The 15,490-nt window shown below is 43.0% G+C and overlaps 1 protein-coding gene across 7 annotated transcripts in view; it reads left to right on the top strand.

Annotated features, from left to right (window-relative positions):
- The window catches only part of LOC149173555 (protein PECTIC ARABINOGALACTAN SYNTHESIS-RELATED-like), a 213,507-nt gene that overhangs the window by 69,257 nt on the left and 128,760 nt on the right, over positions 1-15,490 (top strand). The gene's annotated exons all lie outside the window — the stretch shown is intronic.

Raw genomic sequence — 15,490 nt, 5'->3', positions numbered from 1 at the left:
GCAAAGCACATCAGCATCCAATACATATATTTAGGGGGCAAAGGTTCAAACCCTGTCTAATACAGCAGTGTAACACAATGCGATCAGGAAGTGTTCCATTAATTGAGACCAGAATTGAAGGCTCTGAAAAAAGAATTCTGACTATTCCCATAAATTGAGAGCCAAATACCAACCAATGCAGAATATCCAAGATAATGCGCTGCTCTATCGAATTATAAGCTTTGCCAAGATAAATTCTAAGCAACAGAGAATCCTGCTTTGATTCTCTTGCACATTTCATAGTTAAGCAAATGGTGATAACTGTACTGAAAATGAATCTTCCATGGTCAAACCCAGTTTGTGTAGGTCTAATGGTATGTGTTTCCACTCTCTAAATACAAGGCAAATGTATGACCCCATATATGACCCCAAAGGGAGGCATATATGGGGGCAAATGTATATCTAATGGTTTAAATGTACATGCAATAAGGGTTGGCCTTGTTACCCATCAAAAGTGGGTGACCCCATAGGATAAATTTTTCTCCTACTATCTTTTCCAGCTAGCAGCTAGCAACCCTTGATAGCCACTAGCAGTTGATGAAAATGTGCCGTTCATATCTCTGCCACTTGCATTAGTTATATGTTTCCTCGCCCAGTTGGCAAGAGCACATGTTGGAAGGTGGGCTTCCAATCAAAAGGTACTTTATTCGTTTTGCAATCAGGTGTTTATGCTTGTTTGTATTTTGGGCATTTGACATGGAATCGTGGATTATGGGGCAACATGGAAGGAAGAGGGGTTTCGACCATCATCTTGTTCGTTCACCTTAAGTGGGGTGTTAATCTTTCATCCTAGCTCAATGGGACCTCCCCTAATGGCCCAATGGGTAGAGAAAGGGCACTATCAAGGAAACCCCGATTGAGATAGCATAGTCCCAACTCTCCCTGTTCCATACTTACCACTTTCCATCTTACATTACGAAACCCATACTTCACTTTCCTTCTCTGGGTTCAACTAAGCATTGGTTCTTAGGAATTTAGCACCATACATTCTCATACTGGGTAGGGCCCAAAACTCAGCCTTGGGAGGTTGATGCAGCTAAAAGAACAAGAAAAAGTATATGATGGCCACAAATGAAAAGCAAAGCACATGGGAAAAAGCCTATCGTGAGCTCTACCTCACTTGTTATGGCCGTCACCTAGTGCTTGAGCACATGTTGCTCGCCATATTATGAGAAGGAACCCTTGCATGTCTCAACGCTTAGTGGAAAATGAGTTTCCTCACCTTTAAGGGGATAATCACGACTATACTTCATACAAAGAAGCTCTAACCCTTGAGCTACGGGAAGTAATACAAAGAAAAATCAAGAAAAAGTAAAAGGCACACAAGAGGGGTGGAAAATTAATGGCTGAGTTGGTAACTCGTACATTTACGATTGCTCTCTCCCCACATCTATACACTTAGGATGAGGAGCCCAACATAGTTGGTCCCTTTAACCATGACACTTGTTATGAAGTCTTCTCGCCTCTGTTCCATCATTTTCATATGATGCCTATCAATTGAAGGGTGGACCAAGGACATGTCATTTCCCCTTAGGGGTTGGAAACACCTAATAGGGTGGTCTATTAGCCACTCCTACCTAGGGAGTGTTGAAATTTCTAAGTCTAACCCATTAGAAATTTCCCTGCACTATCTTGTTTATTTCACCTACTTATTTAATTACTGAACAAGTGATTTAACCATATAAATACTGAAATATACACAATGCAGTTTCAACCATGTACAGATCATCAACTGAAAGAAACAGACAAACACACAAGGGACACTGTTATTTTTGGACAATTGTCCCCGGAAAAGCCCAACTTGGGAAAACCGGTGCAGTAGTTCTGAGGGTTTTATTATTAAGCAACTTTTCTTGAGTACAACTGGGTGCCAAATTGGCTCACCCGACAGAGAAATCTATCTGGCAGTAATACCTCTCTTCGGAAGCAGATAATCTAAAAGTCGGCTCCACAAAACTCTCCGACACCTCTCTAAGGCTCTACGTCAGCCCTCCTGGCCTCAGCGTTAGCCTAGAAAACCCTGCGTCAGCCTACAGAGGCTCTGCATTGGTTCCTTGGCCCTCTGCGTCACCCACGCAGGCCCTCTGGCCCTCTGCGCAGTCACTTTGGCCTGCTGCGTGGCTCTTGCAAGCTCTGCGTCAGGCTCTCTGCCTTTGTACTGGTCTTTTGGCACTATCTCTGCTTCGCTGCTCCTTGCTGCAACTTTGATCACTGGTTCGATTTCTCTTAGCAAACCCCGCTCTATAAAATCGAATTCACTGATCAATCTGGTGTATCTCCAACTGACCCTCAAGCCTCCTCTTATACTTTTTCTGTTGAGTTTTCAACGGCCAAGATTAAATCTCGAATCAACAGATAATATTAGATTTGGCTTGATCCATGTCATTTAGAACCTTCTAACCCTGTTTTATAATAATACCCATTAATATTTTTATTTTTGTAAGTTTAGACTTAGGAACTCATTAAAAATATTAATTATTTTAATATCTCTTTCTCCATGTAGAATTTCCTCGAACCATTTCTAGGTCTTTGAGATGTCATGTGCTTTAGCCTCTCGACCAATTTCATGGCTAGAGCACATCCGATGCTACTCGAAATCAACACACCCTCTTAGCGAGGACTGTGCTCTAGCTAAGTCACCTGACATGGGGATTCGGGATTCGTAGCATACAGGGATTCGAGAGTCGGATTTAGACACGTTGACCCCCCGGAACAGGACACGTAGGACTCGTTATATATTATTATATATATATATATATTAAAAATTAGATATTTCTTACACATTCTCATTAATGATACAAATTCATTGATTTCAAACATAGATCTTCGTCAAGATGTTAGTTTTACTGTTTACAAAGTAAGTTAGTAACATTATAGCATGCATAGATGATGGTACATACAAAATTCAAATACATGTCAGTTGTAACTTGTCACATAAATCATGATTCATAAATGAAAGACAACTTACAAGATAGTAAGATAAAGACATTGACCACTGTAGTTTTCTTATTAAGTCATCAAATCAAAATGTGTTACATAGGTAGTGCAATGCCAATGGCAAATAGAAATAGAAAATATAAAACAACTATAGGTATACAAGCCTCAAGGCAATAGGTAACCCATAACTCATGAGTCAACAATTCTCATAGTCATCATCAGAATCAGCATCAATGTCCTCATCATCATGGTCACCAGACTCACCATTGCTCTCGTCTTCATCCTCCTCCTCCCCTGTATCCATAGTCGTCTCTGCATCTGCTGGTGTGGAGGATGACCCCTCTAAAATATCATCGTCATCAAATCTAACAGGGTCTAGCACTGGATCATTGAGATCCATGTTGGACAATGCCAACTCAACTCTGTTGTTCAGACCATATTATCAAGAAAGACATCCCACATCTTTGTCTTTCCCCTCAACCACTCTTCCCTCTGCCTATAAATTAGACGAAGGTTGGTGTGCACATACACCATTGTCTCTACCCTGGAGTGCTCAAGCCTGCTCTTCTTCAAACTATACAAATTCCCATATTTGCTCCAATTCCTCTCGCAACAAGAGGATGGAGTCATCTGAGAGAGGAGCCTCATGGCTAATTGCTGAAGAGGAGGGCTTGTTGCCCCATGATTTTCCCACCAAGAATAGGTCTTCTTAGCTCCCTTGTCTCTAATCACATCATATCCTGCAAATCGACCAGTGCCAGTGGAAAACTCTGCAAAGGCATCCTCCACCTCATCAAGCAATGCTCTATCCTGAAAAACCGTCTGAATGCATCTTTCCTTCCCTGTGAGATTTCACCATCCATGTGAGGAGGGAATCTGCGGGAAGGTCCACCATTCAGCCACTCATGGCTATAGTATTTTGGGTTCAATGAATGAGCCAAATTATTTAAAGGTGTGCAATTCTTGTCCCATCTACTGACAAGAATATCCTGTATAGTACCACAGAAGGCCTCTGGTGATGTCTCAAACTCGGGGCACTCACTCTGTAGAATAATGCTCCTCACAGAATCAATCATGGAATCCCATCCCTCATAAACCTCTCCTAAGATGGGTTTGTCTGTATCTGCAAATCGAAGCAAAGAAATGATAGGGTCCATGATTTGAATAATTAGATCTACCCTCTCCCACCAAGCATCATCTAGCACTGCGTCCTTCACTCTTTTAGAGGCTACTTGATCTGGCTTTCTCCAAAAATACCAAAACTCAGAAATAAACATGGCCCCAAGAACAGTCTTGAATTTTGACCTCGCTTAACCTCTTCAACATCACGAATGAAGAAGCAAACCGTGTATCTACAATCTTCAACAATGATAGATTGTTGTACTCCTTGTAGATAGTGAGGGCATTTGTATGATTTTGCACAAAGTTACAGATATGTCGTGGATCCTCAATAATGTTACCAATCCAAAGCACATCAGAAGCAATGGATTTTAGTGCTAAGTTCAATGAATGGACAATGCAAGGTGTCCAAAACACTTGTGGATATTTAGTTTCCACAATCATGCCAACAACCTTGCAAATAGGTGCATTATCTGTAATGATTTGCACACAAGAATCAACACCTACATCTTCAATAACTTCAATAAATAACTCACCCATAAATTGTGCTTCCTTGTATTCTCCAAGTATATCCATTGCTTTCAAGAAAACTGGACCATTCAAGGAAGACACCATGAACTTGATGATTGGGTGTCATGCTGGATCTGTCCATCCCTCAGAAACAATGCTAACCGCAGATGTTGGCCATGATGCTTTAATAGGCTCAACCATTTTTTGCACCTCTTTTTTTGTCAACAATGTGGTTCTAAGCTTCTCTAAACGAGGAGGCACATACCATGATGGAGACCCGTGAGTTAGAGCTCGACACATCTCAATAAATAGAGGTGAGCGTGCAACATTAAATGATATGAAGTTTTGATAGAAAAAGAAGGCAATGGTGAGATCAAGCTCTTCTTGTTTCTCTTTTTGAAAAATCTTGTCCATTGAACCAAGTGAAATTGCTCTTCTTTTTCCTGCTTGTACCCCAATAAAACTCTCAAATGGAAATTTGGTGGCGCCTTTCATCAAAAATTGAAGGGGGTCTTCATTTTTGGTTTTTCTTGATTTTGCAGCCACATTTGCCATACCAATAGTGAACTCCCTTTCCATTTCTTTCCTCTTTCGTAAAGGAACAACTTTACAAGCTCCAATTCCACAACCTGGTAAAGTTAACAAATGGCCTTTCACACGACAATATGTGCTTTTGAAAGAAATGTGGCAAAAATTGCATCTCCATTGCACATTGCCTCCTCCTTTCCCCTTGGTGCTTGTCCCATCCTCTCTTGTGATATATTTTCACAAGGGATATTTCTCAATCCTGTCTTTAGGTCCTCGTCTTCCCTCAACATTACTTGCGGCAGACTTTGATGATATTGGGGGAGGAGGGGCATCTCCAATGGAGACATGCTTCCCCTTCCTTTGCCCCCTAACTGTTGCCCTTGATTGAGCCATGAATACTGTAAATCAAATAAACAAAACATGCACAAATTTGTAAAAGGAATTCATATACAAACCGCTGTAATAGAAATGCAAAAGAATAGAGATGAAATGCACTTATCTGGTGCTTGAATGTTAAATTATGGTATGTTCTATGCTTAGAACAGTTTAGTTATTTTTCTTCTTATAAGCCACAAATTAGCAATCACATATACATTAAGTCAAGTGCAGATAGAACATTAATTGATCAACAGAAAACAAGCCAAGATAAGAGACACAAGATGTGGCGGCTAGCCAGTGACAAACTCCACTGCAGGGAAACCCTTTGATCAAATCTTCTTTTATCTTCAATAGTTCAGCAGAGAAAAATAGTACAAAATCTGAATACTGTAATTTTATATTAGCAGCAGCAAACACTAGATTAGCAAAGTCAAACTTGGTCAAACTAGCTGAAATTGACCTCTAAAATGCTTGGTCAATTTCTGGTCAACTTTTTCTCGAACAGCCTGAAGAAACAGCCCTTGAACAACCCCAAAAGTACAGTTAATTTGCAGATTTTTGAAGTCAACTGTAGTCCTAAACTAGGGCAATCAACACCGGTCAAACCAGAGGTCGAATCACGTCGATTTTCATGCCAAAAATTGCGGCCTGCTTAGGAGAGGCAACCACACCCAATCCACACTTCTGGATGGTCAACTTTGGTTAAAGCTGGTCAAAGAGATGACCTGCTGCCCTAGCGTCCTTCTTTCTACGTCTTCTTTGCCCTAGGATGTCTTCCTTTCAACCACACGTGTGTGAGAGAGAGAGAGGCTTTTTTTATGCGTAGGAGAGAGAGAGAGAAGATGAGTGAATTGAATTGTCCAAATGAGGAGAATGCTCCTTGTATTTATATGCAAATGTTGAGGATGAATAGACGTGACTGTTGGGCTTCTGAGCCTACATAAGTTTGCTGGCAGACCTTGACAATTTGTCCATAATCAAAATAAATTCATATCTCCATAAATACTTATCGGAATCGGATAATCTTTAGATCAATCCTACACCTCTCAATGAGAGGAATCTAGGAAAAATATCAGAAGCCATAAATAAGGTGATCCACATGGAGTTTGGTCCTAGTTGCCAATTTTAACACTCCCTCTCAACTAGGGAGAACTTCATCTGCAATCCGTCAGACCGTTGCTGCTATCCATCCGTCAAATGCACTGTCCTGTACAGCTTGACCCCACTCTGCTCTGCTCTCCCTCCTTTTTAGATTGACCATCTCCCTCCTTTTCAGTACTCTCTGAATGCTCCAGGCCACCTCCTTCCCAATCAGCAAGAGCTAAATAAAATAATTAAGGAGGATATTTACAGACTATGCATTCAGACTACATGGACCAATCCTCGCAATGGGTTGCGCCCAAAATTGGCCTTCTACGCGGAGCATTGCCTGGAGATCAGGGATGGGCTCATCATCAGACCCCAGTACACGTTCCAGCATTGGATGCATGCCCTTAGAATCCCCCTTGGGCAGCTCAGAGTTGGGTCTCACAGACTCCGGGTGGAGACAGATCACCACATCGACAGGGCAAATAGGATTTGCCAGCTTTGTCCCTTATAGGAGATAGAGACAGAGACACACTTCATCTTCAGATGCCTGCTTACTACGAGATTCGAGGTCGTTTCCATTGTCTCTTCAGGTCTTCTCAGACTTTGACTAGCGTCCTCAGATATGTTGATTTGAGATGCCTTGCACTTTATCTCCAGGAGGCCTTCAGATTTCAGACCCGTTTTCTTCAGCCCTCCACTAGATCGGACACCTCGCAGAAGATCACGGACTTCTTTAGGGTGCTACCATCAGCGTGGGGCACCAAAAGAACCATTAACCGACCCACAGACACTAAGACCAGATCAGTGCGGTCCTAGGGGGGCCGATCCACCAGACTGCACCAGCGCTCTAGGATTGGATCCACCCCTGGGAGGCGCCCTAGAACCTCTAGACGACAGCAGCGACAACCCAATATGCCCACAGGACAACAGACTTTGACAAACTTTTCTCAGTTTTCTTCTCTCGACCTCGGATGTTAGGAGTAGGAACTGGACAGGAGACTCCTTCCCTACTTCTTCTCCTTCTCTGCTTCATCGCAGTGCTTTGTTTTGAAGTCAAGAGCTTCTAGCTTCTACATTTACATTTACTTAGATTATAGATGTATTTTCTGCTTTTTAAAAGAAATGTTAAAGGTGACCGTTTGGTCCACCGGCTTGGCATGATGTAATCATTGTAACCGACAGTCCCGTTGACCTTTTATGGTCATTTGTTGGACATTAATAAAATTATCTTATCTTATCTTATCTGCTCTGCTTTGCTTTGCTTGAACCATGGAGAAGAAGAAATGATCGAGGATGTATCATACCATCCTCCACTGACCCGAAGTCAGTCTCAGAGTGTGAACCACTCTCACTGATCCCAGATCAGTATCATTGATCCCAGATCAATGGAGGTCATCCTAGCATAGAGAGTACGGTATATACAACGATGTGTCCACCGATAGTACTACTATGGTCCCTATCCTCATTTCCCTGCTCATTGATTAGATGAGAGGTACTTCCCATGAGTCCCAGATTGCATGGGTAGGATGCCTCGACAGGAGAGCTAATCATCCTGTCCACAGGAGAACGAATCATCCTGTCCAGTGGATGCCACGGAGAACTAATCATCCTGGCCTACAAGAGAACTAATCATCCTGTTGCACTGTCGCCATGGAGAAGGAATCATCCTGGCCCACAGGAGAACTAATCATCCTGTTCCAGAGTCGCCACGGGGTGTCACAGGGGAAGGTTGAACCTTTACCCTGTACATAGTGCACCACCAGGGGATGGTGAGTCGCTCCAAGAAGTACTTCGCGCCCCCCTGGAGCTCCTAGAGCTCAATACATCATACTCGACCCTCATAAGAGGGTCTCTGAACGACACCAAGTCGTTCTCGGAAAGTCAGGAATTTGACCTTTGCTAGGGGCTTTGTCAAAATGTCAGTGACCTGTTCATATGTACCGATATGTTGGAGCCTTATTGCTCCTCGCTGTACCATATCTCGAATATAGTGTTACCTGATATCGATATGCTTGGAGTGATCATGAAATACAGGATTCTCTGATAAACAAATCCTGCTTTAGTTGTCAGACAGAATCACGGTGGTATCCAATGTAAATCCAAACAGCTCACTGAAGAGCTTTCGCAACCAGACTGCCTCACAGAAGGCCATGCTAGCAGCAATGTACTCTGCCTCGGCGGTGCTCAAAGCCACTGACTTCTGCTTCCTGCTCATCCAGCATATCGAGGCAGATCTCAAAGAGAAACAACACCTGGAAGTGCTCTTTCGGTCCACCACACTGCTTGCCCAATCAGCATCAGTATACCCAAGTAGTCTCACATCTTCGGCAGTGTATCTCAACCCATGCGTGATGGTGCCACGAAGATATCTCAACAGATTCTTGGCACCAATCCAATGTGAGTGGTGAGGCTCAACCATATTATGACTCAATGTGTTGACTGCAAAGCATATATCCGGACGGGAGTTCACCAAGACCATTAATGCTCCGACGAGTTGATGATACTCGGTAGCATTTCGTAAAACGGGTCCAGCAGCACCACTGCTTAACTTCTTGAAGTCAAGCTCCATCGGGGTAGTTATGAGCTTGCAGTCCACCATGCCGAATCTCTCCAATATCTTCACGACATATTTTCCTTGAGATAGGAAAATCTCCCCTGGTTTCTGCCAGACTTCCAGTGCTAGGAAATAGTGCATAAGTCCTAGGTCTTTCATCTCGAACTCAGAAGCCAACTCCCTCTTACATTCGTGAATGAGAGGGTCTACACCTGTTAGAAAGAGGTCGTCGAAATACAGCAACAGTATGAGAGGCTTGTCATCTATAACCTTAAAGTAAAGGTTAGGGTCGACTTCGCTCCTAGTGAATCCCAGCTTCATCAAGTAGCTATTGATCCTCTCATACCATGCTCGGTGTGCTTGCTTTAGCCCATAGAGGGTCTTCTTCAACCTGCACACATGAGATTCTTGATCATAAATTTCAAATCCTTCGGTTTGCTCCACTTAGACCTCCTCTTTGATCGAACCATGTAAGAATGCAGTCTTGACATCCATCTGATGTAGGTTCCATCCTTGCGAATTAGCAAGGGCTATGATCGAGCGGGTGGTGGTATATCGGGCAACAGGTGCAAATATCTCATCATAGTCTATACCTTCCTTCTGGGAGAAGCGGTGAGCAACAAAACGAGCCTTATACTTTTCCACACTTCCATCAATTGCATGCTGTATCTTGTAAAGCCATTTTGAAGTGACAACTGCTTTGTCGTGGGGTCTGGGGACCACATCCCAAACATCGCTTTTCATAATGGATTCATATGCCTCGGTCATAGCATCCTTCCATACTTGGTGCTGGACAGCATCTGTGAATGACGAAGGCTCATTTTGGATGATCATGCTCATGATGGTTAGGTACCCTTGATACCTGATAGGCTTCTTACTTTCACGGAAGGTTCCTCTGGGTGCAATGTGTCCTTCAACATGATCAAGTATCGCACTAAGCCATGAAGGCCTCTTCCTAGAAGAGGAAGGCTCTTGCGGAGGAGGATCAGTAGGATCCATAGGTTCTTCCACATCGGGCATTGTCTCATCTTTCTTTTCCTTCGGTTCCCCGGTGTCAGCTTCTTTAGATTCCCTTAAAGTAGGAAGATTGCCTACTTTGCTAAGAGCCATATCTTCGCCAAAGGTGACATCATGACTAATCTCGACTTCCCTTTGACCAACTACATAGATTCTATAGCCCTTAATGTTTTTGCTATAGCCCACGAAGATTCCTTTCTTTCCAGATGCACCCAATTTATTCCTTTTCTCTTTTGGCACATGAAAATATATAGGGCTTCCAAAAATTCTAAAATGAGGTACATCAGGTTTCTTACTGGTGAACATTTCTTCGGGAGTCTTGGAACCCAACGCTTGATGAGGGCATCGACTTTGTACATATACGGTGGTATTTGCAGCTTCAGCCCATAGAAACTTCCGAAGTCTTTAGTCATGGAGCATAGCACGAACAACTTCCACAATTGTACGATTCTTCCTTTTTGCCACACCATTCTGCTCAGGAGTATATGGTGTAGTAGTCTCCCTCTTAATGCTAGCCTCTTTACAAAAGTCATGAAACTCATTGGATTCATATTCAGTCCCATTATCAGTTCTTAAGGTCTTGATCTTTTTTTCGGTTTGATTCTTGATCAAGCCTTTGAAGTGTCGAAACCAGGAGAACACTTCATCCTTCTTTTTCAAGAAGTATATCAAAGTCTTGCGAGAATAATCATCTGTAAAAGTGAGGTAATATAAATATCCTCCGAAGGAGTTCACAGGCATCATACCAGATATGTTTGAGTGAACCAACTGCAATATATCAGAGTTCTTGCTTTGGCTTGAGGGGAATGGTCTTCTTTTGAGCTTTCCTTCGGCACATCCTGGACTTGCACCTTCTAATCTGAACTCGGGCATCCATGTCACCATTTTTCTAACATTGGGTAGAGCTTTATAATGAAGGTGAGCAAATGTCCAATGCCATAGGTCGGACTGAAGAGATGTGTCACAAGACATGACACCCAGCGGGCTTCCTCCGACCTGATATGATGAATCAACTCGAAACCCAAGAATAAAAGCATCTTTAAAGTTCTTTTTTCATACACGTACCTTGCCATCGTTGAAAGCCACCTTGTAGCCTTTGTCTTCCATTGCCGAAATGGACACCAGGTTCATTTTGAGATCAGGTACATATAATACATCTTGTAAGTGGATGGTATTACCCTGATTCAATTGAAGAGTGACATTTCCTACGCTTTTCACGGGATATTTTGAATTATCTCCAAGAACAATTATCGGGTTGGTTTCTTTCTCTATCAGATTATAGAGAGCTTCTTTGTAACCAGTGAAGTACTTTGAAGCACCATTATCAATAAGCCAATTTCCCAGCGATTCCGGGGAAGCAGTAGTAGATAGAGCAGCTGGTAGATAATATTAATTTTGCTTATTGTTAACAGTGTTAGATCCATACCTGTAATTTCTTGCCTTCTTGAATGGTTGTCCTCTTCTCTGATTTCCGACACTTCTTTTACCTCTGCCATTTGACCTGCCATTCCTTTGATTGCCTCGAGAGGGATTTTGATCATCGTTTCGGTGTGAGTCCCTTTTATCAGGGCACTCCGTTGCATAGTGACCCGTTTTATTGCAATTGTAACATCGTCCTTTTCTTCCACCCTTTGGTCCAACCTTTCCTTTGAATTTAGCCCTGGAATTGTTTCTTATTTTAGTATGAGAAGAAAAGGCAGAGGGATGACCTTTAAGTATGGGCATTTCTTGCTATTCCATCCTCGTTTCTTCTGGAATGCATCTGGCCATTAATTCCTCAAATCCAGGAATTACATTATTGTTGAGAAGAGTAGTCGTGAATATATACCATTTAGATGGTAGTCTTCCAAAGGTTGTGAGTGTCATTTCCCTGTCAGGAATTACTTCCCCAATAGATAGGAGATCGTTCTTGATCTCGGTGATTCTTAAGAAATATGCTTGCATACTCTCATCTTTGCCCTTTTTAATGTCCTTCAGCTTATTTCTAAGAAACAAGACTGGATTTGCATCATTAACTTTAAATAAACTCACCAGTCTATCATAGATTTCCTTGGAGGTGTTCAGCTTGGAAACATAGGCCACCAAGCGCTTGTCGATAGAGTCCCGGATGATCTTCCTTGCTTTGATTTCTCCCTTGGTCCATTTGTTCCTAGCAGCAGTAGATGCATTTGATGGAGGCTCAACAATTCTGGCTCTCACATGGTCCGACACTTCCTGTTCTTCTAACCTTCTCTTCGGTGATTGCTCTTGCTTGGGCTTTGTTTTCACCTTAGTTCTGATACCATGTTAAATTATGGTACGTTCTATGCTTAGAGCAGTTTACTTATTTTCCTTCTTATAAGTCACAGATTAGCAATCACATATACATTAAGTAAAGTGTAGATAGAACATTAAATGATCAACAGAAAACAAGCCAAGACAAGAGATACAAGATGTGGTGGCTAGCTAGGGACAAACCCCAATGCGGGGAAACCCTTTGATCAAATCTTCTTTTATCTTCAATAGCTTAGCAGAGAGAAATAATACAAAATCTGAATTCTGTAATTTTATATCAGTAGTAGCAAACGCTAGATTAGCAAAGTCAAACTTGTTCAAACTAGGTGAAATTGACCTCTAAAATGCTTGGTGAATTTCTGGTCAACTTGTCCTTAAATAGCCTGAAGAAACAACCCTTGAACAGCCCCAAAATTACAGTTAATTTGCAGATTTATGAAGTCAACTGCAGTACTAAACTAGGGAATTCAACATCGGTCAAACCACAGGTCAGATCACCTCGATTTTCGTGCCAAAAATTGCGGCCTTCCTAGGAGAGGCAACCACACCCAATCTGCACTTCTGGATGGTTAACACTTGGTCAAAGCTGGTTAAAGAGATGACCTGCTACCCTAGCGTCCTTTCTGCATCTTCTTTGCCCTAGGATGTCTTCCTTTCAGCCACACGTGTGTGAGAGAGAGAGAGGCTCCTTTTATGCGTAGGAGAGAGAGAGAGAAGATGAGTGAATTGAATTGCCCAAATGAAAAGAATGCTCCTTGTATTTATATGTAAACGTTGAGGATGAATAAACGCGATTGTTGGGCTTCTGAGCCTACGTAAGTTTGCCGGCCGACCTTGACAATTTGTCCATAATCAAAATAAATTCATATCTCCATAAATACTTATCGGAATCGGATGATCTTTAGATCAATCCTACACCTCTCAATGAGAGGAATCTAGGAAAAATATCAGAAGCCATAAATAAGGTGATGCACATGGAGTTTGGTTCTAGTTGCCAATTTTAACATTGAATCTCCTTGCCGAACGCTCCACACCCTTTGCTCTTTGCTCCAAACCCTTAGCTCTTTGCCCACAACTCAATGTATGTAAAACTGAAAGAGAGAAATGGTAAATGACTGATAGAACAACGCATTTTTATGCTCGTGGGTTTCCTTTTTTGGGATTCGAATCCTGGAATGTGACACGTGCTGGATTTGATCGTGTCATGTTAGGACACGACGTGTCACATTCTAGGATTCAAATCACCACTGAATCATGTCCGATTTTGGGATTCGTATTCGTAGGCCATTTCCAGCGAATCCGATTTCATAGTGCTTTAGTAATACTCCAGCACTGAGCCTCACCTTGATCATCCGACACTGGTACCTCTGCTGATGCTTGGCCTTCCTGCCCAACATTCTCTACAATGCTGCATCCTGTAGTGCTGCCCATGGCTCTGCTACTGCCACTGCTACATCTGTACGACAACTCCTCTGCATCCGTGCTGCTGTTGGTCCTTTCTCCCAACACTACATTTGCACTGCAGCCCTCTCTAATCATGTTGCATCGTGTTGCCTATAGCACTACCACTGCTACTGCTGCACTGCTACTCAGTTATTGAGACGATGGTACTTGATCTACCCAACTACTGACATCCTTGTCAGGCTAGAAACTCTCCTGATGTTGAAGCTCTCTCTGTTGCCTCTGCACTGCTACAACAACTCTATGCCTCTCGCACTGCTACAAACACCTCTGTGCTTTCTTGCACTACTGCAACCTCTTTTGTGCCTCTCGCATTACTGCAGCCCTCTCTGCGCTGCTAGGGACTACTGCACTCTAGCACTCTTTGCCTCTCCATCTGCATCTGCATCCGCTTCCACCGACATCCACCATCTTGCTACTGTCACTTCGGGGCTCCCATAGCTGGATATTATCCAAGAGTTTGGGTACCTCAAGGATCCTGCACACATCGCCTGTAGTCCTCCTGACTACAGCTCGATGTCTCCCCACCTATTCTCTAGAGGTACATGAGCACTTATGGCACAATCGTCATCATCCTGTACTTCCTTCTCTGCCTTAGCCGGCGCTGCCTTGGAGTCAGATCCGTCTCCCTTTTTCTTCTTCCTAGTACACTGGGTTGCATGATGGCTTAGGTCCCCATAGTTGAAGTACTTAATCTTGGAGAGGTCCTTTTTCTTCCTCTTCCCTTGCTGGCCCACAGACGCGGACCCGGGCTCCTTTGCCACTACTTCCCGCCTTGGTCCGCTGTTTGATCTCTTCTTGGCGAAGAGATGCCCACAGTTCTTCCCAATCTGGAAGATTCGCTTTGCCAAAAATGCTTTGGACGAATGTCTCCCACTCCTCGGAGACTGTGTTCACAGCGGTCCTCACCATTAAATCCTGATCCAACATGGCCCCTATGGAAGTCAGTTTGTCCCAAATCTCTTGCAACCTGTTGAGGAAGTGATCTATCTGCTCTCCCTTCTGCATCTGATATGACCGCAGTTGATTCTCTAATAGCATCTTCCTCTATAGGGAAGTGCCTTGATACAATGTCGTCAAGGTGTCCCACATCTCCTTTGCTCTATTTTTCTCGGCAATATGTTGAACTACATAATCCTTGACTCCATCAAGGATTATGCATTTTTCCTTGGCCATCGCATCGTCATACTTTTCGTTATTAGCTGGGTTGATTGGTATAGCCACAATTCTTAAGGCGAAGGCCTTGATGCGATGTCTATTTAGAACAGGCAAGATCCTGGCTTTCCAGATGACAGAGTTGGATGCCCCATCCAACATGTCCTGATCCCTCAGTCTGTTGGCCATTTTTGCTCTTCTTTTCGACTCCTTTGAGTCTCTACTTCCCTCCTGGAAGTTCTCTCTTTGACTCTCTCTGAGTCTCTACTTCCCTCCTGGAGGTTCTCTTCTAGACTGCTTATGAGTCTCAATTTTCCTCCTAGAAATCCTCTCCTAGACTCCCTCTAAGTCTCGATCTCCCTCCTGGAAATCCTTCTGCCAACAATCGAATCACACCTCTCCGATATCCTTAGCTCCTGCAACACTAGT

The sequence above is a fragment of the Pinus tabuliformis genome, chromosome 4_2 (assembly GCF_031772625.1).
Source record: "Pinus tabuliformis cultivar Carrire ecotype Pingquan chromosome 4_2, CPIR1, whole genome shotgun sequence".
NCBI classification, from domain to species: domain Eukaryota; kingdom Viridiplantae; phylum Streptophyta; class Pinopsida; order Pinales; family Pinaceae; genus Pinus; species Pinus tabuliformis.
This window is presented reverse-complemented; position numbering and strand designations above follow the sequence as displayed.